The sequence below is a fragment of the Apium graveolens genome, chromosome 9 (genome assembly GCF_009905375.1).
Source record: "Apium graveolens cultivar Ventura chromosome 9, ASM990537v1, whole genome shotgun sequence".
Taxonomy (NCBI): Eukaryota; Viridiplantae; Streptophyta; class Magnoliopsida; order Apiales; family Apiaceae; genus Apium; species Apium graveolens.
Window position 1 is genome coordinate 196,335,491 of NC_133655.1, and position 23,776 is coordinate 196,359,266.

The window sequence follows — 23,776 nt, forward strand, 5'->3', positions numbered from 1 at the left end:
AAAGATTGGTCTTTGAAGCTCGATGAAGCTGTTTGGGCATATAGAACAGCATACAAGACTCCACTTGGGATGTCCCCATTTCAACTTGTCTATGGTAAGGGATGTCATTTACCTGCGGAACTTGAGCATAAGGCTTATTGGGCATTGAAGAAGTTAAACCTTGATCTAGATGCAGCTGGGAAGAAGCGAATGCTTCAGTTAAATGAACTTGATGAATTTTGACTTCAAGCGTATGAGAACAACAAAATGTACAAGAAAAGAGTAAAAAGGTGGCACGACAAGAAGCTATCTCCTAAGTCATTTGTGCCGGGGCAACACGTTCTTTTATTCAACTCTCGTCTCCGACTTTTTCCTGGAAAGTTGAAATCAAGGTGGTCTGGACCATTTATCGTCAAAACTGTGTTTCCACATGGAGCGGTGGAGATTTTTTAGAACAATCTGGGCCAAGCATTTAAAGTAAATGGTTAGATATTGAAGCACTATTATGGGGATACGACAAACCGGGAAGTGGTTAGTGCCGTTTTATTGTCAACTTGATCGAACTACTCTATGTCAAGTTAATGATATAAAACAAGCGCTTCTTGGGAGGCAACCCAAGATATGAGACCATAGGAACCCTTGGAATTTAGTACTCTATCCAAAAACCCAAAAAAAATCAGAAAAAACTGGCTGAATTTTTTTTCCAGGAACCTTCCAGGCGCCCGCCTGCAGATTCAAAGCGGCCGCTTGCTAGCAGGCACCCGCCTACTGGTTCCTGGCGACCGTCTGCAGACCTGGATTTTGAAAATTCGGTTTTCAGCCTTATAAAAAAATAGAAAAAATATAAAAACACAACAACACAGCATTACAAACCCCATTACCCACGAATTCTTCCTAGAAATTAGCCACAACCCCACTCCTAATCAAATTCTAACCTAAATCCTACCCTATATATACACGCAACCTTTCCATATATTTTCAACTTACAAACCCTTTCCTACACACAAAACATAACTTTATAACTCTTATTCTCAGTTTCAATGGCCCCAAAGAGATCTCGAACTGTCGATAGCAGCAACACCATTCCGACTGCTGATTCTTCAAGGGGTACTGCTGCGATGCCCCGATTGGTGGATAGGGCTGCTGAGGAGGAGTATTCTAGGCTTCTGACTAAGGCAATTCTAAAGGAGAGGGGATTTTTTCCATCAGGGAGGGATGGTGAGTTATTGCCGATGATTGCAGAGATGGGTTGGATTACTTTTTGCGAGTCACCTGAGGCGGTCCCGATGAGTGTTGTTCGCAAGTTCTATGCAAACGCCAATGCCGACAAGAATGGGTATTCTATTGTTCGTGGGCTTACTGTTGATTATCAAACCAAGGCGATTCGCCGTATTATTGGGCAGTGACAAAGGAAGCCCCAGAAGGAGAATTGGAATGAGAAGACCTCTGAGGATTTTGACTCGGATTTGATTATTATCACTCTCTGTCAGCCGGGCACAGTGTGGAAGTTTAATACGGGATCTAACGAGTATCGTTCTTTTCCGGCTGTTACGATGAACAGGTATGCCCGTGCATGGAATTCCTTTATTTGTGCTAATATTTTACCTTCTTCACATGCACATGAGGTTACAGTTGAGAGAGCCAGGTTGTTGTGGGGGATTTTGAATGAGGAGTATTATGTGGACCTTGGTGAGTTCATCTACCAAGGGAGGACGCATTACAACATCCATTATGCCTCTATTGTCATGAAGCTGTGCAAGGCAGTTGGAGTCCACTGGCCTTCTTATGAGCAGCTGCAGATGCCAGCCGCTTCTATTGATTCATCGATGCTGAATGCGATGAACAGGTATGGACGGGTGGAGAGCCCGAGGAGCATGGTTTGGGATATCATCTCCGAGGAAGACGTCCAGCAGCTGGTGCTACGATGGCTAGACCCAGTCAGGCTCATGGTGAGGCAGGTTCTTCTAGAGCCCAGGGAGGTGATGGTTCATGGATGGCTGATGTCCAGTACAGGAGGCTTTCCAGGAGGATGGATGCGATGTATGAGTCATAGAGTAGGTTTGCACAAGAGCTCACCCTAGCACTTGGGACTGCTTTCAGAGGCCTTGGAGCTGACATCTAGTGGCCCGTCTTTGGTGAGGACTCTTCTTATCCACCTCCTGACAGTCCACCCTCTGAGGGTGATGATGATGATAATTTCTCTGAGTAGGTATACCCTGTGTTCCTTTTATTACCTTCACTGGGGACAGTGAAGATTTTAAGTTTGGGGGTGGTAGTTAAGGAACATATTTGTGTGTGTGTCATATAGTTGCATATTCATGATAGTTTAGTTCATATAGTTACATATTTTTTGCTATATAGTTTTTTTTTATTTTATAGCTTTATTTATCATGTCAGATAGCTCATGCATATACCATGATCCCTTTGTGTTGCTTTACCAATTGATATGTGATAATGATGTGAGTGTAGTGATAGCGTTAGAGTGATGTTGAATCTTGTTAGGTTGACATGCATGCTAGAAACACTTGTAATTTCACTAAGTCTTAGAGTATGCTTAAGGACTAGATTGTTGTCATGGTTTGATGGTTTTTGAAGTTAATCTATTGCTTATGCTTAGAATGTATGATAGGCTCTTAATGATAAAAGGCATGAAAAGATAGAATTGGAGTAAAAATTGGAATTCATTGCTAGTTGTGGCTAGGCGTCAAATGGCTAGTAGCCGTCTCGTATTGTATGCGAGTAGTCTAGGGTTGAGCAAGATGGAGCGAAACGTACTTGCTCAGAAATTGAAAAAAAAAAGAAAAAAAAAGAAAAAGAAAAGAAAAAAATATGGTTTAATGCATAATTGATCACGAGTGGGCTCTTTGGTATTCGAGTTATTAAGTTCTTAGGGGACTTTGTGCCTAGTGGCCTAAGGCTTTTATAGTCTGGGATCCGCTAACCTAACGCTCGCTAAATGGATGTCATTGCATAAGTCTTTTGTGGACCGCACTCATTGCACGATCAAATAAGCATTTGTTTATTGTGTTGAATAAAAGCATGATTCTGTAATAAGCTCCAGTAAACTTGAAGTGTTATAAGTCATTTTGTGTCTAGAATATATTATTCGTATAATCTTGTGATTTCCTTGAGGATAATTGAGTTATGATAATAGATCTAGTTTCGAAGCATATATGTTAAGCATTCGCAGACACCACGTTTCTAGTTGTATGTTAGCTTGCATGATTTGATTGATCTTTAGTCACCTAATTGCATTTGTTGAGATGTCATGTGTTGGTTTGTTTAGTCATTGTGATGGGGATCGCTGCATTTCATGTCGTTTGCATTTATGCATATTTTTATTTTGTTTTTGAGTCTGTGACGCTTGAGGAAAAGCATCGATTTAAGTTTGGGGATGTGATAAGTGGCATTTTATACCACTTAGAACGTCTTATAATGGGTTGAATTGATGTCTTGAAATCAAGTATTTTTGTGTATTTGATGCGTTTTTCTAGTATTTTTGCATTTCAGGATATAACTTGCGTAATTAGGGAGATTTCATCATAATAAGCCTAGGGAAGTACTTGGGATCAGTTGCGGGGAGTTGTGCGAAGAATTCAGCAAAATCAGAAGCAGAAAGTGGGATTTTCCAGAAGCTATGCAGGTGCCCTGTAACACCCCCAAATCCGGGGTCGGGGATCCGGGTTGTCACGAGTTCCATTTCCCTTAATAACACCCAATCTTAATAAATAATCAACTACTCTGTACTGTGACCCCACAATAAACACACACACCACAAGTTATAGTCTCAGAGATGAACACTCAAAAATAACACAAGTCCTTATATTCCATAATTATAAACCGTTACACCTTAAAAAGGTTTTGAATAAATTTATATATTCCTTGCCATTATTACAATTCATATTATACATAAGTCTGGTTCATCAATAGTTGAAAACCTAGCCTATTGGTAGCTCCTACCTCAGCTACGGCGGCATCAACGCTTTCAGAAGACTGCGGAACGTTTTCTAACCGCTTGCGAATCGGGAGCTTGGTCCTGTTCATCTTTTCTATCTGTTATTGTGTGATGAAAGAAGAAAGCAAGGGTGAGCAGCAAGCCCACCAAAATAATATGTATAATGATTAACAATATATGAGCCTTCTCATAGTACTCATGAAAGTCTTGGTCAAAAGAAATGAACCAAGTTTGATATCTTAATGCGATGAAGTCGCAAAATATTCAGTATATATACATATATACTTTTCAAAATCTTGGAAGTCCTCTTCCATGCATAATATACACAGAGTTCCAGTTTATAACTGTATAAAAATATCGTTGCAAGGTGATCTCATATATCTACCCTTGTCTCAACGTTTTTCTGAAAATCTTTGATATGCATAAGATAATCATTAACTAGATATAAGTTGAAAATATGAAGTTACAAGATACCCCAATATACTTATATCTTTTCCAAATATTACTTGAACTACCACCGTTCAAGTTATAATTAGTTCAAAAGTTCATCACATAGATGAGACTACAAGACAAGATTTGAATAGATTCAATCTTTGAATATCATTATAAATAATGAAGTTACGAGATACTTCATTAAATCCCGATATATATATACACCTATATATATACATTTCATACACTCCTTGAAAACCTCTGTTATGAAAATTATAAACAGAGTTGCAATATCCAATGAATTTGGAAAGGAGAAAACCTTGGCATAAACCTGATATCTTGCTGATCAGGCAAAGATACCAATAAGTAACCTTTTCTACTAGTAGAAGGACGAATTCCCCACTAGTCATCACCCTGGCCATAGGACCTTATGCTGGACTGCCACTCAGCCACTTATGCATTTGATGGACTCCCACTGAGCCACTTACACTTTCATGGATGCCCACTGAGCCCATGTTGCTTATGCCGACTCAAATAGATGAACTTACTTCCCGAACGATGGGCAAGTAATCAAGATGTTTTCTCAAAACAGCAACCTCGTTGCGAATGTAAAATACACCACTGAGCCAGATCCCTCAAGTTTTGAACGAGTATTTAAATCCCCTTTAAAAGGAAGACCTTAAATATAAAAATGAGTTTTGGGATCCGCTCTAACTTTTAAAAATCATTTTGAAGACTCGAAAATACTTTAAAGAGTGTTTGGAGTAATGCTGATTTAATGAAATAAATCAGTCCCAATATATTAGAAAATATCTGAATATTATTATTTAAATAATATTCCCATAAAGAATAGTCTTTATAAAAATAATTGAAGTAGAAGTTTTAAAACTTATACTTGAAATGAGTATTAAAGAACCAAAGATATACTTATACGAAAGTACTATCTTCATTTGAATAATCAAAGATAAGTTTGATTATCGACACCTTATTCTTTAATAAAATAAAGAACATATCTCAGCAAATAATCGAAGTCATAGATCCTCAAATGAATATTCAAATAATATTCATTAAATAATATAAACTGAGTCATAAGCCCTCGAATGAATATTCAAATAATATTCAATAAATAATATAAAAGAGTCATAAGCCCTCGAATGAATATTCAAATAATATTCAAATAATAAAATAAAGAAGTCATAAGTCCTCGAATGAATATTCAAAATAATATTCATTTAATAAAATAAAGAAGTCATAAGCCCTCGAATGAATATTCGTAATAATATTCATTAAATAAAATAAAGGAGTCATAAGCCCTCGAATGAATATTCGTAATAATATTCATTAAATAAAATAAAGTTATCGAATAAACCTTATTCGATTAATAGTTTTAAAAACTATATCAATATATATATAAAAATATATATATTATACTCGGGAACATCGACTCCCGGTTTAGAAATATGTTCACCTTTTGATCCCCTATACTAAGGGTAAATTCAAATACCGCTTATCTCTAGCATAGGTATTATGCAACTGTAAGCATTTTAACCAACAGATATATAATCCAAGAATTTGCATATATACCATATCACATGCTACAATATATCGCAAGAATTTGCTAATAACAAATATGCATTTATCGCAAGATCATGCATATACACATATACATCACAACAACAGTATAACGGGTAGAAAACTTGCCTGAGCGACTGGGGGTTACGAATGGCTCGGGACGAGTCTGGTAACCTATAAACAACAAGTAAGTTGGAATTAAACCAAAGTCACTTGTAAATCTATACTTTAACTAACTTAGACTCTAACGCTTGTTTTGCGCTTACTGATTTTCTTAAGTCACTCGAGTACCCTCGGCTCCACCATTTTTAATAAATTAACCATTACGAGTTTTAAGGCGATTCCTTCGCGAGTGTCTTACCAACTTCCTAACACACTTACCATAAATGTTTCTTACCCCAATTAGTCATTTAAGGTCCTTAACCAAGGTTTCAAAGTAAGGCGAGGGGAAAAGTTTCATTCACGAAACGCCGTTACTTGAAACGGTCGTTTCTCCTAAACCGTGCATCGGAATCGAACGAACTACATATCAAAACGAAGCTCGTAACATGAGCTATCTAAACATGGCAATGGTCATAATCTAGCAGGGGGTTCTCGGGTCCTAATGTTATGCACAAAAACAGTCTAAAGAAAATCGGACGTTACGACGGCTATGTTTACGCGATTTCCCAAATTTAAACCAATTCAAACAACCACAATTTCAACTCCAATTCACAACCCAATCAAACCTCCATCTAAACTACATTACAACAGCCCCAAATCAACTCAATATTACCAATTTATTCATCTAAACCAAGTCAAAAAAATGTGACCAAGAACTTCAAATCTAACAAGCATCACTCCTAACTCCAAAATCAACAAAACCACTTACTAAACAAAGCTCTATCATGAGTACACACTCATTACACTAACCCATCATCTAACATTATGAAATCCAAACCAACAAAATGAATAGGGATACTTTCTTAGCATTACACTTTCTAACTCTCAAGTAAATTTTCCCACATTGTGGTTCTTCCATCAAACTCTGAATAGTTTGATAACCCTTCTCCTAAGCACTTGTTCCTTTTCAATCTATAACCTTTCCTGGTTGCTCCATATAGGTTACGTCGGGTTGCATGTGTATGCGCTCATATGCCCCTATTTATCTGGCATCCGAATTACACTTCCTTAACATTGATACGTGAAACACGTTATGACTTGCTACATGTTCTGGGGTAAGGCTAGCTCATATGCTAACTTCCCAACACTTCTTAATATATCCAAGGGTCCGACAAATTGTGGACTTAACTTTCCTTTCTTTCCGAATCTCATCAATCCTTTCCAAGGGTTTCCAAGGGGATACCTATAACATTACTAGGCCCTCTATTTCATACTCTTTGCCCTTTTTGAGTCAAATCAGCATACCTCTTATGTCCATCTTGGGTTACTACCAGCCGTCCTCTGATTAGATCTATTATATCCCTGGTCCTTTGGACTACTGCGGGTCCGAGCATCTTGCGCTCTACAACTTCATCCTAACATAAGGGAAATCGACATTGTCTTCCCTCAAAAATCTCATAAGGCGACATCTCGATAATGACATATGATCTATTGTCGTAAGATAACTTAATCCGCATTAAGTGATCATTCCAAATTCTTTCAAGTCTATTACACAGACTCTCATCATAGCTTCTAACATTATAGCTTTTGCTTCTCAATACCCATTCTTTTCCAGTTCATAATCGCTATCACCTTCCGTTCCTAATATTATACTGGTTATACTTTTGCTCGTTAGTGTTCTATAACCTTTTAATAACCACGTCAACCTTAGTATCACGAATGTGTTCCCATCCCGAATACTATCATAATTTTATTATCCTTTTTTTCAGCTGTTTCTATTTCCCAAAGTTTGATCAATCAAATAGAAGTAAAGGAATTTATTGAGAGATCACTATGATCAAGAACACTTGTTATATTGCATACTTAGTACAGCAGGTGGCCAGCCTTTAGTACTTGACAAGCAATTAAACAATAGATGGTATTCTACTAGGCTTCTATCACACAGATAGATAGTCATTCGGCAATACCTCCCCTTCTGGAAGGGTTGTTCTTCTCAGCTTATACAAAATGAAAAGAAGAGAAAAGAACGAATTGAAGAGAATTGTATATATGAAAAAAAATATACTGCCATAAAATATCTGGCTTGGAACCTACCTCTGAACTATAGAGGTTTGTCATAGGAGAACAAAACATATGTATTTATATCAACATAAAGTATTATCGCATCGCATTTTGCATGCTTAAATATTTGCTATTCCGTCCATCATTCTATGGACCCATGCTCTTCCTCGAGCTTATACACAATCACCTTTGAAACTCCCTCGATATCGAAAATCGAACCTGGGATCTCCTTCTAGACATCATCGTTACTAGAATTCTATGCTTGCACCGCAACCTTCCTCGTATAATAATACGACTCTCTATTGATAAGAAAGAATAAATATTCAATAGGTAGATACTCTACTTAATTAGTCTATCAATGATAACTTATACACTACCACGACCCGATTAGTGGTACTCAATCTCAACATCCATTCCAATACAACTCTCACGGTTGTAATCAGCTCATTACTCGCAGAATCATTGCTGCCTTACTATGGTCCACCACTGACCTACTGTCGTCATTCACGTTCCATGAAACCTTAATATCTAACCATACGGAGTCCATACATCTCGTATCGAATTCTTCTAAGGAGGTAACATGATCACCGTTCATGATTCATGAAGAACACTCCTGAACTTGACGTACATATGACATGAAGCAGATAAAATTGCAGAAGAGTTTCAGTCAAAGCAACGATAGCAGTTTAATACCATTCTTAATCGTATGCCCTAAATAGAAGACTTAACTCAAAGGTTCGTCTAGTCCTTTTTGAAACATGTCCTGGATTATTCTCAAGATAGTACCTTCTGAGATAGATAGCCCGCTCATGGCGATTACACGAATTAAACCTTTACCAACCACTATTACGGTTGGGTATTGTACAATCATCAGAAGGAATGTCAATCTTCCAAACCATAATACAACCTGCATAGCTTTAACCATCATCACTGTATTCCTTTGGCACAAGCGCCTATAATTATCCTCTTACCTTTAAAGTGTCGGCCACCTCTTTGGCCTTTCCTGATAGTAAAATTTCCTTACAGTCAATGTCATTTTAACCACCTCCAAATAAATTTTCTACCTCATTTCAATCACTGCTTATGTGAAAATGCTTTTCTTTAATATCTGATGAGTAAATAAAAAAAATATCACCATTTTTCCATAAGTTATTGCCGCAGTCTTTAGAGGTTAATCACTGTCACGACTGACTCTCAATTATACTTAGAACATCTTTTATCTTAAGCCCTAATTGCCCTGAACAATTTCGACCATTACTGGTTCGATCCATACTTTCTCGGGGTTCAACACGTGCCCCACTTGGCATCATTATAATTACGTCATATTTCCTTTATCAACATTTCTATTCTTGAGAATTTTGAATTTTACCTTTCTCCTTGTAAAACCTCTAAGGTTATCCTTAAATCGTTCCTCCTGTATTCCCTAGATACAGGGCATATCATAATACCATTTACTAATACTAAAACCATTGTCTATATACTTCTGAAAAATTTCTCCACTGATTCTTAAAGGTTGTTGTTACCTTAACCCTTTCCAAATCATACTGTCAAAACTCATACTGTCCCTATTAGGGTGAAATGCCAACCTTTATGCATTCCCCTATGATTCATTTTAAGTTACCGATGTTCTATCCTTAATTCCACCTTTAAAAGGTACCTGGATCCTTCTATGGATAAACCAAGTCATATATCCCTGATAAGGGTGTCTTATTCAATCATTCCCACCTCGATAGTATATGCCTAATTTCACAATAACATATGTATACACAATGAGGTTAATCAAAATGGCCTCCAAAAGATAACAACGGTTATCCGCTTTTCTTGCCTAATCTGGTAATCGATAACAAGGATGTTCTGGAAGATATTGGTCGTGTTCAACGTGAACTTCTTCTTAATAATTCCTTATTCACTTTTGTTGTTTATCTCAACAGTCACCTCAATGTTGGGATATCTTTCATATCTGGCGTCTCCCTTTCTGGGTATCATGCCACCGGTCTTACACTTCACCTTCTTGAAGGTCACTTCCTTCATCCAATTTTCTTAATTTCTTACTTTCTTGTCTCCTCAGTCTATCCGCGTCTCATTATTTATCCTTCAAATTATCTCAAGGTTTCCTCGAATCTTCCCAACTTACAGGGGATAAAATATATGTATCTCTTATGCCCTCAACCATCAATTTTAACTCATGGTGAATCACCCTCATCCTGACGATTACATACTCTTCTATTTCTATTTCTACGAGTCTTGAGGGTTTCCTCATACCCAACTCCCTTATCATTCCTCAAACTCTATTGTCGTTATATTCCTTTCTCTTATCATTAATTCATGAACCAACACAACATAAGCATTGATTTCAAACATCCCGTCACTTGGAATTCGTGTCTTCAGAACGAATCTTGACAACTTTTACATCTTAGATTCATAATTCATCATACTCGTCTGCCTTTGTTCTGGCTCTAAAGCTTTTACACTATCTCCTTATCTTTGGGAATTACTTTCCCGAAAACAATTGACTGAACTTAAATCAGTTTATTATAATCTCTTGCTCCGTGCCTTCCTTGGCCTTTCACCAGCGGGCGGTCTCTCTCTTAGGAGGGTAAGTGACAAAACAGTCTTTTGTGGTTCATCAATCATTTTGAATCTCAAATGATTCCTATATTTCCTTTAGCCAGGCTCTTGCCTCGGCTGGGTCAGCTTGTTCCTTGGAACTCTGAGAGCTTAGCGACTTAAAGGTCATGAAAGAATTTCTCACCGCATTGTTTACTCAGGGTGGTGGTTGGGGATAATAGTCTAAGTTCTGTCTAGACTGGTCCATAAATTGTCGTATAGGAGTACCATCTCGGGTCTCCTTTCCTTACTCAACTTTCTGTTTCTTTAGTATGAAATGTTTCAACCTTCTCCCATAATCGGGGTTATCTTATACATTAAAAACCTTGTTTTCCACTCTATTATGTTATGGGTTCTTTCTTTCTTGATGGCAACCTCCCTGACTATCACATTCAGGGTTTGCCCTAAATCTTATTCCTCAAACTATGGCTCTCATCTAAGTTCTCATCCTTAAGCTCTTGAACTTTTGGAACCCAATTTCTGTAGGAACACCTCACTATCCCCTTATCATCTTTCTCGGTGTAGATCTCTTCTCCAGTCATTGACTCTCTGCCTTCATTCATCACTTTTTCTGGCACAATATGTTCTTTTCCGATAATTCGGACTGTATTGCAATCTCAAACATCTTTTCGGTACCGGCTCCGGTTACCTTCACTTCTATTTCCATTTTCTCAAAATCTCTTGTAAACTCTCTCAAAGACATTATCATCTTGAGTCTCTCCTTTTTACTAAGGGCATCAGCCACCACATTGGCTTTCCCCGAATGATAAAGAATCTCATAATCGTAATCCTTGATTAGCTCTAACCACCTCATTTGGCGCATGTTGAGCTCTTTTCTGCGTGAAAATGTACTAGAGCACTTATGGCTTAGGTAATTCTCGCACTTCTCTCCATACAAGTAGTGCCTCCAATCTTTAGGGCAAAACTATTGCCACGAGCCTAAGCTCATGGATGGGGATATCGAATTTTATACTTCCTTAATTGTCTTGACGCGTACGCGATTACCTTGCTGTGTTGTATATGAAGCACCCTAATTCCTTATGCGAAGCGTCACTACATTTCACAAAATCTCATTTTCCATCCGGCAACGCCAACATAGGGGCCGTCACCAACCTTTGCTTCAGTTCTTAAAAGCTGTTCTCGCATTTCTCTGTCTATTCAAACTTCTCAGTCTTATGAGTAAGCCGCGTTAAAGGGGCTACTATCTTTACAAACTTGAACGAACCTCCGGTAGTGACCGACCAATCCTACCTCTGGTAGTCGACCTAACCATGGTCATCAATTCAACAGTGGTCCTTTATTCATTCTTGTCAGGATCCTCCATGGGATCCTCCTCAGCAACTATCCCTTCTTGGACAACATCCTCAACCGCTACATCCTCAATATCACCATCATCCGGTCCTGCGTTAGGACGCTCTATCGGATCCACAATCCGATCTCCAATTAGTAATAAAACATCATCGCGCTGTTACTCCTCAACCTCAGGGTTCGGAGTCCCGCTACCATATACGATAATGAACTACGCTTCTATCATGATATTTATAAGGGTTCCCATAAGGGTTTTAACTGTCAGTACTACGTTAGGTAGCCCGACTATGAACTTGGCAAGAGTTCTTATTTATCTTAGTGTACTTATTATCTTAACGTCACTTCATCTCTGAGGTTTATAACGCTTAGGTCTGATACCACTTCTGTAACACCCCCAAATCCGGGGTCGGGGATCCGGGTTGTCACGAGTTCCATTTCCCTTAATAACACCCAATCTTAATAAATAATCAACTACTCTGCACTGTGACCCCACAATAAACACACACACCACAAGTTATAGTCTCAGAGATGAACACTCAAAAATAACACAAGTCCTTATATTCCACAATTATAAACCGTTACACCTTAAAAAGGTTCTGAATAAATTTATATATTCCTTTCCATTATTACAATTCATATTATACATAAGTCTGGTTCATCAATAGTTGAAAACCTAGCCTATTGGTAGCTCCTACCTCAGCTACGGCGGCATCAACACTTTCAGAAGACTGCGGAACGTTTTCTAACCGCTTGCGAATCGGGAGTTTGGTCCTGTTCATCTTTTCTATCTGTTGTTGTGTGATAAAAGAAGAAAGCAAGGGTGAGCAGCAAACCCACCAAAATAATATGTATAATGATTAACAATATATGAGCCTTCTCATAGTACTCATGAAAGTCTTGGTCAAAAGAAATGAACCAAGTTTGATATCTTAATGCGATGAAGTCGCAAAATATTCAGTATATATATATATATACTTTTCAAAATCTTGGAAGTCCTCTTCCATGCATAATATACACAGAGTTCCAGTTTATAACTGTATAAAAATATCATTGCAAGGTGATCTCATATATCTACCCTTGTCTCAACGTTTTTCTGAAAATCTTTGATATGCATAAGATAATCATTAACTAGATCTAAGTTGAAAATATGAAGTTACAAAATACCCCAATATACTTATATCTTTTCCAAATATTACTTGAACTACCACCGTTCAAGTTATAATTAGTTCAAAAGTTCATCACATAGATGAGACTACAAGACAAGATTTGAATAGATTCAATCTTTGAATATCATTATAAATAATGAAGTTACGAGATACTTCATTAAATCCCGATATATATATACACCTATTTATATACATTTCATACACTCCTTGAAAACCTTTGTTATGAAAATTATAAACAGAGTTGCAATATCCAATGAATTTTGAAAGGAGAAAACCTTGGCATAAACCTGATATCTTGCTGATCAGGCAAAGATACCAATAAGTAACCTTTTCTACTAGTAGATGGACGAATTCCCCACTCGTCATCACCCTGGCCATAGGACCTTATGCTGGACTGCCACTCAACCACTTATGCATTTGATGGACTCCCACTGAGCCACTTACACTTTCATGGACGCCCACTGAGCCCATGTTGCTTATGCCGACTCAAATAGATGAACTTACTTCCCGAACGATGGGCAAGTAATCAAGATGTTTTCTCAAAATAGCAACCTCGTTGCGAATGTAAAATACACCACTGAGCCGGATCCCTCAAGTTTTGAATGAGTATTTAAATCCCCTTTAAAAGGAAGACCTTAAATATAAAAATGAGTTTTGGGATCCGCTCTAACTTTTAAAAATCATTTTGAAGACTCGAAAATACTTTAAAGAGTGTTGGGAGTAATGCTGATTTAATGAAATAAATCAGTCCCAATATATTAGAAAATATCTGAATATTATTATTTAAATAATATTCCCATAAAGAATAGTCTTTATAAAAATAATTGAAGTAGAAGTTTTAAAACTTATACTTGAAATGAGTATTAAAGAACCAAAGATATACTTATACGAAAGTACTATCTTTATTTGAATAATCAAAGATAAGTTTGATTATCGACACCTTATTCTTTAATAAAATAAAGAACATATCTTAGCAAATAATCGAAGTCATAGATCCTCAAATGAATATTCAAATAATATTCATTAAATAATATAAACTGAGTCATAAGCCCTCGAATGAATATTCAAATAATATTCAATAAATAATATAAAAGAGTCATAAGCCCTCGAATGAATATTCAAATAATATTCAAATAATAAAATAAAGAAGTCATAAGTCCTCGAATGAATAATCAAAATAATATTCATTTAATAAAATAAAGAAGTCATAAGCCCTCGAATGAATATTCGTAATAATATTCATTAAATAAAATAAAGGAGTCATAAGCCCTCGAATGAATATTCGTAATAATATTCATTAAATAAAATAAAGTTATCGAATAAACCTTATTCGATTAATAGTTTTAAAAACTATATCAATATATATATAAAAATATATATATTATACTCGGGAACATCAACTCCCGGTTTAGAAATATGTTCACCTTTTGATCCCCTATACTAAGGGTAAATTCAAATACCGCTTATCTCTAGCATAGGTATTATGCAACTGTAAGCATTTTAACCAACAGATATATAATCCAAGAATCTGAAATAGGCATGCATCACATGCTACAATATATCACAAGAATTTGCTAATAACAAATATGCATTTATCGCAAGATCATGCATATACACATATACATCACAACAACAGTATAACGGGTAGAAAACTTGCCTAAGCGACTGGGGGTTACAAATGGCTCGGGACGAGTCTGGTAACCTATAAACAACAAGTAAGTTGGAATTAAACCAAAGTCACTTGTAAATCTATACTTTAACTAACTTAGACTCTAACGCTTGTTTTGCGCTTACTGATTTTCTTAAGTCACTCGAGTACCCTCGGCTCCACCATTTTTAATAAATTAACCATTACGAGTTTTAAGGCGATTCCTTCGCGAGTGTCTTACCAACTGCCTAACACACTTACCATAAATGTTTCTTACCCCAATTAGTCATTTAAGGTCCTTAAACCAAGGTTTCAAAGTAAGGCGAGGGGAAACGTTTCGTTCGCGAAACGCCGTTACTTGAAACGGTCGTTTCTCCTAAACCGTGCATCGGAATCGAACGAACTACATATCAAAACGAAGCTCGTAACATGAGCTATCTAAACATGGCAATGGTCATAATCTAGCAGGGGGTTCTCGGGTCCTAATGTTATGCACAAAAACAGTCTAAAGAAAATCGGACGTTACGACGGCTATGTTTACGCGATTTCCCAAATTTAAACCAATTCAAACAACCACAATTTCAACTCCAATTCACAACCCAATCAAACCTCCATCTAAACTACATTACAACAGCCCCAAATCAACTCAATATTACCAATTTATTCATCTAAATCAAGTCAAAAAAATGTGACCAAGAACTTCAAATCTAACAAGCATCACTCCTAACTCCAAAATCAACAAAACCACTTACTAAACAAAGCTCTATCATGAGTACACACTCATTACACTAACCCATCATCTAACATTATGAAATCCAAACCAACAAAACTTAATACTAAGGGTTTGAGAAGTTATACCTTCCTTGGAGAGTGGAAAGTTACTAGGGAGCCTCAAAGAACCTTGATCTATCCTTATATAACCTTGATCTTGCAAATGAAATCAAGAACACAAAGTTAAAAATTTGAAAACACTGTTCACCCTAATCTTTGGTGAATTAATTAGCTATGAAAATCATGGAATCTTGAGCTTAAACTTATGGCTCATCTAAGCTATGAATTATGGAAGCTAAAGAAACAAACCTCTTAATTTTTGAAGGTGTGTAGCTATGGTTTTGAAATTCTCATCCTTGCTTTTTCCAAGAAAAGCCGAGAGCAAAGGCTTGAAGAAGATGAAATGATTTTTGTGTTTTGCTTTGTTTTGCTTTTGGTTGGTTGCTTTTGATTTATTTTAGGTTAATTACCTAATTAACCTTGATTTTGTGTGGTTATAATTCAACCACACTTCCTTCCCTCCTATGTCATGCTTGCATCACTTTGTGATGTCATCACCCTTCCTTTGTCCTCTTTCTATTTGTTGGATGACATCATCCCCACTAATCCCTTTGATTAGCTTTTAATTGTTTGCCTAATGACCGCTGATCTGTTATACGGTTCGCTTAACTTTCGTTCTCGTTTCTAGTTTGAGGGATAATACCCGGGATCTTATTACTTAGGTTCCCTTAACCTTTCTCAATACATTATATTCCTTTTTATGATCCTCTATTATAATCCTTTAATTTAAATCCTTTTATCCTGTTACCTTATACTCAATTCTTTCCGTATCTATTGGATTTCCGGAAAAAATCAAAGTGTTCGGATTTGGATTCTGACGATCTTTACATACACTTATATCCCATATAAAGTACTAATAAAATCTCAGAATATCCATATGAGAACCCCTACATAGTGTGGCATGAAAAGTTTTCTCATTCAGCAAAAACACTATTCATAAGGGTTTCAAAATTTCCCAAAAATTGGGGTTATTACACGCCCACCTGGGATATGCAGGCGACCGCCTGGAGATGCAGGCGCCCACGTGCGAACTGAGGCGGCCGCCTGGGGTCGTAAATTTAGAATCTGGATTTTCTAATTCAACTTCTATTGGGCTTCTGAGACTGCTGTTTCTTGTGGACTCTTATATAAACCTATTCGTTGTAAGAGTGGATGCTAGTTTTCTTTACTTTGAACCTTAATACTCTTGTGACGTACTCTGTTTTTATTAAGTATTTTTATTAGTTTATATTGTTGTGTTATTATCATGTTTTCATATGAACCCATGGTGACGATGAGTTCTATCATGGGCTAATCGTGATCATGGGGTCGTAGCGGATTTACTATGGATTTTCTTAGTTAATTATTTAATACCTTGGTATGTGATGATTGTATGATATCTAGCATAGGTTGTGCTTATTCGTCTTATGTGCGTCGCGAACATATAAGATAGCCTGTTAATCTCTTGTGAAGCGACAGTGAATCTCGAGATTTAGAACTTGCCATGCTAGCATAGGTTCATGTATTGTATGTATGATTAGTGGGTAACTCTAACCGTTTTACTTTCCCTGTGTAATCATAATGAATAACTTGCGCTTAAATCGTTATGTTGTCAAATTCTGTAGACATATAGGGTCTCAACATAATTGATGTCTATTCAACTTCTATCTTAATTGTGGATGCTTGGTAGAATGGTAATTGTGCAACGAAAGTTGGCTTTTATCAGTTTCGTGTTGTTCGATTAATATCATCACTGTTACATGCTAAGGGTAATAACAATAACTATTGAATGAAGTAGTAATGAAGTTATGATCTCATGTGTGTTTAATATTGTTAATTCAATAGTTAATTTAAGTGTTTTATTCTCGTTGTTAATCGTAGTTAATAATTAGTTAATCAACCTTAAGTGTTATTGTCTTGACATTGAGAAGTAATCATACATTGGTGAGTGAGTGTTAATTAAATATAATTAATCAGAGTCTCTTTGGGAACGAACAAGAAATCATTTTATATTACTTGCGAACGCGTATACTTGCGTGAATTATTAGCGCATGCTTTGTCCCTAACAACAACAACTAAACACATGAAAGAGAACTACATCATTTGATCTGATCGCTTTTATCCCAAAAGTACTACCACATATAATCATTTAGTCATTAAAACTAATCATTCCTAACTTAGGCTAATTCTCCAAAAGCGGTGCTGCATAAAAATCCTTGTCTGATTGCTTAGACTCTGCACACTATTATGATTCAAGAAATGCGGGCACGCACGACATCCCTAACCTGCTTCATCAAAGAGGTGATGAGGTCTAAGATAGTCGCAAGTAAAGTTGGATCAATCTGACCCTCAAGATGGCCTATAGCTGTAATTCGGGTCGTATCCTCAATCCTGTCAATATTATAAGCTAATCCTGCCGAAAGTACCCCGCCCTCAATCCTTGGCGCAGTAAGTCGATCCAACAGATCACTTCTAACACTACGGGCCTCAGACAGGCCACCCAAAGTCATATGATAATCAGCGATAAGAGAAACTTGAATGGTAGCACCTAGCAGTCCATGGGGTGCAGGTGGTGCCGACTCAGGAGATCCAAATGGATAACTAAGAACAGTATCGGGTGACAATGGTGTAGGAGATAAAGGTGGCATTTCCTCAGTAGGTGATGGGCTCTGTACAGGGGAGGGAACACTACAAGAAAAGGATCAATAAACCTCACCTCATAAACATCGCTGTCATTAAGGACTGATGTTTAAAATGTTTTTAACATCAGTTTATTCCAAAACGATGTTACAAATCATTTTTTACATCAGTTAAAATCAAAACTGATGTCTAAACTAATTTTTAAAAAAACACGTGACCCTTAACAAATACATTTCCCCCCTTTGCTAAATACATTTCCCCCCTTTGCTAAAAACATTTCCCCCACCCCTTAGGGGCACCAATTCATCAATTCATCAATCCTATCAATGGTGTTAGTTACTATTCACCTAAAATCAACTTTTTTTCTTAGTTTTTATACACTCACAAACCTCAATCAATTCATCAATTACTATTCACCAAATAAATAATAACATAATATTAGCTATCTTGCTTAATAATATTGATTAAATATCATATATTTAAGTATAACTCTATTATTTAATGATCCCACAAATATTATCCTTAAAGTAATAATAGATAGTTGATAATTTTAGATTTTTTTTAATAAGATTTTGTTAATTTTAGATAATAATTCAAAAGCTGATTTAATAATCAAATTCGATAATAATTCAAAAGTTGATCTAATTTGTTTTTAAAATTATTTAAATGCATATCCAGAATAGTATAATTTCATAAAAACTCTAATTTTGAGTCAAGTGTAAAAATTTTATAGGTCCAGTGCATAAAGCAAATACATTAATTTATTTAAAAAATGAGCAAATCGTGGGTATCATTAATTGATGGGCATTAATAGGTCCATTAATAATCAAACATGTCAGTTTCTGAGAGAAAGATTGAAAAGGCTGATGAATCAATATTTTTCCTTCCCGGGTGTGCATATGCTCTTAGAAACATTTCACTGCTTCATCTCACCAGACTCTCTCCTTCATCTTTTTCTCTCTCCCGATTCTCTCAGCCTTCGACATTGAAACCCTAACTTATACTACCTTAATTAGAGCTGTAGGTTTGAAACCCCTAATTTGAACCCAAGATTTCAAGTAATCGGACCCTAACTTTCAACTGAAATGACCGATTAGCTGCAAGTTTTGGTCGATTTGTGTAAAGGAAGTTTAAAATTGGTCGATTTGTGGAAAGAAGGTTGAACTCTAGCTCGAATCCGCTGTAATTAGTAAGTGTTATTCTATTTTTTTTTCAAAATTCAATTTTCGGTTTTTAATTCTTTCTTTCTCTGAAAGGGGTTTTGGATTGTTTTGTTGATGTGGGTTTTTTGTTATTTTTGTATTTGGGGTTTTAAAATTTGATGTGGGGTTATTTTATTACATTAAATTGCTGTTGATTGTTTTGTTTAATTTAGAGTTTTAGATGGGTGCATTAAAAAAAGATAATGTAGTTACTATGTTGCTGGGATCTGGTTTTGAAATGTAAAGACTCACGCTTTCAATAGTAATTCGTAGACTAGAGTGATTATTCCTGTGAAGGTGGTTCATAACAGGTTATTTTGGTTGTTTAGTTCATGTTTATCTTAAATCTATGAAAATTGCAAATCATATTTTATCCGCTCAATGTTAATAAACATGTTTCTTTTGGCAGACCCTATCCTAATACGTTGCGGTCTAATCCTGCATATTCAGTAGTAAAGTAAGTCAAATATGCTACATTGTTCCCTCATTTGATGTTTTATTACATTAAATTGTTGTTGATTATGGTTGATCAGAATTTAAGATGTTTTGCTAGCTTTTGGTTTCAGGCAGTACTTTGTCAACGACGATGATACTGTGCCTGAAAAGGTATCTTATCTATCACTCTTTCAATTTATTGAAATATTTAAATATATAAGGATGTTACAACAATCTGACCATCTACCATCATCTTGTTTTCTTTTTGTTGCTAAGTTAATTTACAACAATAGCAATATGGATCTGTGATGTAAGTAAAAACTCGTAAAAAACACGACTTATATGCACCAAATCTTGATGTGTGCTATTTTTGTTTTCATGAAAGAATATAACAAGTTAGTATGGCCCAAAGTTCTATTTACTTCCAGAAGGTGGCCTATTAGGTTATGGTTGGCACGGTCATTTATCATGCTTTTTCAATTTCTCTGCTAATATATTATATTGCGTTTGACACATCAACCACTCGATCTTACTTTGCATAAGAAATCGAGTTTCATAGTTGCTTAACATGTATAACTGGGATAATATTATATTTTCTTAATTATTATAGGTCGTGGTTCACAAGGATGGTCCAAGGGGGATACATTTTTGGCGTGCTGGACCATACCAGAAGGTTTACGATTTCCAGTTCTAGCTGAAATAAATTTTGATGCATATAGTTTTACCAACTCATGTATTCAATGCCATATGTGTATTTTAGCTCAGATGAGGTGCATGCTTGTATTGTAACATGCTCGTGCCCTGGGTTGAATACAGTGATTAGGGAAATTGTATGTGCTCTCTATTACATGATACGATGAAGATTGTTGACAGTATTTAGGATCGAGGAATTAATCAGGTTGGGAATTATTACATTCTGTACTATCATTTGTAATTTTGTTTATGGTACTTTTTCCTTTATATTCTTGCAGTACATTGAATATTTGCATCCATTGTGTATTGATGTTGGTTCTGTCCTATTCTTTTGCTCATAATTTGTGTGCCTAAATTAGTGTTTTTCTTAATTACTTACACCTTGCTTATAATCTACTTAAAATAATTCATTTTTGGTGGCTGGTCCAGGCTAACATTCACATTATGGTCTAATAAATATATATGTAATACAGAATTGCTCCAGTTGTTGGATGGCCTCCGATTCGATCATTAAGGAAGAATCGTGCAAGTGGTTATGCTTCAAAGCTGTCAGTTTAAACTGAGGCAAGGAATGAGGTTTCAAAGACGATTGCCAGCAAACAGCAAAATCACGGTAGCCAAGTGGTTTTGCTTCTCGGTTGATGAACTCTTCATAGGCCTCTTGGCATGTTATTCTTGGTGTACATTATGTTTACTAGTTCCACTATTTTTTTAGTAGTTCACTTAAGCAGGGTATATTTATTGACCCTCATTGTTTCATTGTTTAGCTCAAACTAATCCCTCGGATTACATCAAAGATGAAGATGGGGAGACGGTCATTAACAGGAGTGTTAGATGGGAGTGGGGAGTATACACTTGTTTACGAGGATAATGAAGGTGATAGATGCTTGTTGGAGATGTCCCATGGAAGTAAGTATTTCACGACTCTCAGTACTGTGATACATTTTAGCTCATTCTTTACTTATTTTTCTGTATGGAATGTTGTAAAAACCATAGTCTGAATTTTGGGTTTGATACTTGTATTGTGCAGTATGTTTGTGTCTACGGTCAAGAGATTGCGCGTGTTGAAAAGCTCTGAACTTTCTTCTCTGCTATGTGAGTATTATTGATGTTTTCCAACAACATCAGAAAACGAAACACACACGAGGGGTCCCCCCTGAAACATGGTTAGAATTAGAATATAATTAGCTACTACTCAGCTCTAGAAATATGACTTTTGGTCTCTTTTTCTGCAGATGGTAGTAAGCAAGAAAAAGGACCAACCTGATGCCTCAATACATCATCAAAGAAGATTACTTATTTGCAACCACAGAGGATCTAGCTCTAATTTGTCGATAGCTTCTACACATGGCCCAGTTCTTGGTCTGGCAGCTTCTGTATTATCCATACCTTATTATGCCCAGGTACGTAATGGTGATATATAATAAGGTATTATCTAACTGATGTTGAGAAGTACCCATCTATGTTCCCCAACACCGAAGCTGTTGTCATATGTCAATGATTATGTAATGTTGTTTCTATCTTTAGGTGAATAAATTTACTGACTTGATAATCACTTCTGATCTTTAGTAACTGATCATAAGTTTGATCATGCAGTTAGTTCCAGATGATGTTACTCGCTTAATTTGTCAAGGAACCTTCTCCAATCAAATCCAGTGCTACAAAAGCAGTTGTTGAATTCCAAATCCATGTACATACATGGACTTTTCAAGATTTGCTTACTCAAGAGCAACTTGACGTAGGTTTGGGCTATGAACATCTTTCTAGTTTCTACACATCAAGCTGGCCCTGATTTAATGACTTTAACAGATTGCACTATCATAGAAGACTAGTAGAAGACTAGTAGGAAAATTTCATTTTGACTTGATAATGTTTAGATTTGAGAATTATGTTTTTGATTTTTTCAATGATGTATATTGGAATACTTTGTATTAGTTTGATAATAATAATGAAAGTTGTGGTTATTTAGATGTGATTCATTTGCTTGTTTTAGTTTTTGGTATTTTAATGTATGTATATATTTTATATATAATATGTAACCACAGACATCAGTTAATGACTGATGTCTTATTATGTCTAATACATCGTTTTAATTTATGAAAGTGTTATTGTATAGGCACAATTGATATCATTTCTTGTTTTTCACATCGATTACTAAACGATGTCTTAGTATATCTAATACATCGGTTATTTATCTAGAAATGATGTATAATGTTATTTTTCACATCGGTCCAGAACCGATGTGAAAAACAGGGACCTTTTACTACACCCACGTAGACATCGGTTTTTTTTGTATCTTTCACAACAGTCAATAACCGATATCTATTAACGTTTTGCTTGTAGTGGAACAGGAATTGGTGGAACCTCATGGATGTCTACAGGAGCCTCTGTGAGAGGGTCTGATACTGGTATAATTGGTGCTGTGGAAGGCCCCACTCCTTCTGCCCTCATTATCCTTTGTGCCCTTGGTAACTCTTCATCGTCTAGTGCCACCCTCTCGGCCATCCTAGCTCTGAAAATCGCCCTGACTACGGTCATCAATTCCTTAACGGTCCTCTCTTTATTCTCGTCAGGATCCTCCATGAGATCCTCCTCAATAACAATCCCTTCTGGGATAACATCCTCAATCGCAGCATTCTTAGTATGAATCTCATCTGATCCCTCGTTAGAGTACTCTATCGGATTCATAATCTGATCTCCAACATGTATTAAAACGTCCTCATGATGATGCTCCTGAACCTCAGGGTTCGGTTCCCCGCTGCCCTATACGATAATGAACTATGTTACTATCATGATATTTATAAGGGTTCCCATAAGGGTTTTAACTGTCAGTACTACGTTAGGTAGTCCGACTATGAACTTGGCAAGAGTTCTTATTATCTTAGTGAACTTATCATTTTAACGACGCATCATGTAATAACCCCAATTTTTGGAATTTTTGAAACACGGATAAATAGTAACTTTTGCTGATGATGCTGATTAAGGAAAATTATCAGACCACGCTATATAGGAGTACTTTTATGAAAATTCTAAGATTTTTTTTTTATTATTGTTTCTAGAATATTATTATTATATATTATTATATATAAAATGATAAATAGTATTCCATAAAGTAAATGAGTGTATGTAAAGGTCGTTAGAATTCGAATTCAGACACTTTGATTTT

The 23,776-nt window shown here is 36.2% G+C and overlaps 1 long non-coding RNA gene across 11 annotated transcripts; it reads left to right on the forward strand.

Annotated features, from left to right (window-relative positions):
• Positions 1-19,111: 19,111 nt before the first annotated feature.
• Positions 19,112-22,587, forward strand: LOC141686617 (uncharacterized). Of its 11 annotated transcripts, none has more exons than XR_012560751.1 (9): positions 19,113-19,469; positions 19,892-19,939; positions 20,036-20,088; positions 20,528-20,590; positions 20,678-20,815; positions 21,084-21,519; positions 21,641-21,705; positions 21,846-22,013; positions 22,207-22,587. It is a non-coding gene; the product is annotated as an uncharacterized LOC141686617 (long non-coding RNA). The 11 variants fall into 11 exon arrangements; XR_012560754.1 differs by having other exon boundaries at positions 20,683-20,815; XR_012560756.1 differs by having other exon boundaries at positions 20,734-20,815.
• Positions 22,588-23,776: the final 1,189 nt, after the last annotated feature.